Below are 1,155 nucleotides of genomic sequence, written 5' to 3'. Positions count from 1 at the left end.
TTTTTTAGATTTATTTATTTATTATAAGTACACTGTAGCTATCTTCAGACACTCCAGAAGAGGGAGTCAGATCTTGTTACGGATGGTTATGAGCCACCGTGTGGTTGCTGGGATTTGAACTCCGGACCTTCGGAAGAGCAGTTGGGTGTTCTTACCCACTGAGCCATCTCACCAGCCCACGAGGGAAGCTTTATTTCTTGGTCTCTTCCTCCTTGGACAGAGTCTTGATGCTCTCTTCCTTCTTGGCCTGGAGGCGATCCTCCTGGGGCTTCCGTTGCTTCCTTGGACCTGCGAGCCTCAGCCTGGTCAGCCAGGAGCTTCCTGCGGTCCTTGTCTGCCTTCCGTTTGTGGATGTGCTCCATGAGGATTCGCTTGTTTTTGAATACCCTCCGTTTCACCTTCAGGTATAGGCTGTGATTCATATGGCAGTCACTCTTCTTAGATTCCCGGTATCTCCTGAGAAGCAGGTTCCAGATCCTCATCCTTCTCATCCAGGTCACCTTCTCCGGCATCCAAGGGTTGGCAATACCCTTCCTTTTTCCTATGCCCATATTCCTGCCCTTCCGTCTGGCCAAGGTGTTTTTCCGGCAGCGAGCCCAGGAATGGACAGTCACAGGCTTCCGGATGATCAGCCCATGATCAACTTCCTGATCTGTTGACGGGAGTTGGCCTTGGCGTTTTCATTGGTCGCATTGGGGTCCAACCAGATCTTCCTTTTCCCACAGCAGAGGATACTAGAGGCAAGCCTCTGCTGTAGCCTGAGCCTACTCATGGCTGTGGACCTAGCAGCAAAAGGAAAAAGCCTATAAAAAACATTTTAAGAAAAAATGACAATAATGAAACTCCACATGCAGGATCAAATGAAAGTACCCAAGCTTACATTACCTTCACACGCGTCCTAAACTATGAGAAGCGTTCCCAGGAAAGCCCTTCTGGGCAGAACATGCCCCTCTGCTCTTCTGATGTTCCAAAGGATAATGAATTTGACTTTTCACCCCTCTTGGTAAGAAGCATCAGACTAACATTCTAGTTGTATGTTTCTTCCTCTTACAGCATGTGTTTGTTAGTGTGGTAAATAGGCAGTGTGTGCTATGTGAGCTACACGCCCACTTCATGGCCTTTGGAAGATTGTGTGTGCTAAGTGAGACTCTGCCA

General features: G+C 48.3%; 1 pseudogene; it reads right to left on the bottom strand.

Moving 5' to 3' along the window:
- Positions 1-183: 183 nt before the first annotated feature.
- On the bottom strand, positions 184-772 carry LOC110327079 (annotated as a pseudogene).
- Between the last annotated feature and the right edge of the window lie 383 nt (positions 773-1,155).

Source organism: Mus pahari, chromosome 9 (genome assembly GCF_900095145.1).
Source record: "Mus pahari chromosome 9, PAHARI_EIJ_v1.1, whole genome shotgun sequence".
NCBI classification, from domain to species: domain Eukaryota; kingdom Metazoa; phylum Chordata; class Mammalia; order Rodentia; family Muridae; genus Mus; species Mus pahari.
Note: the sequence above shows the minus strand (reverse complement) of the source record. Positions and strands in the feature narration are given on the sequence as shown.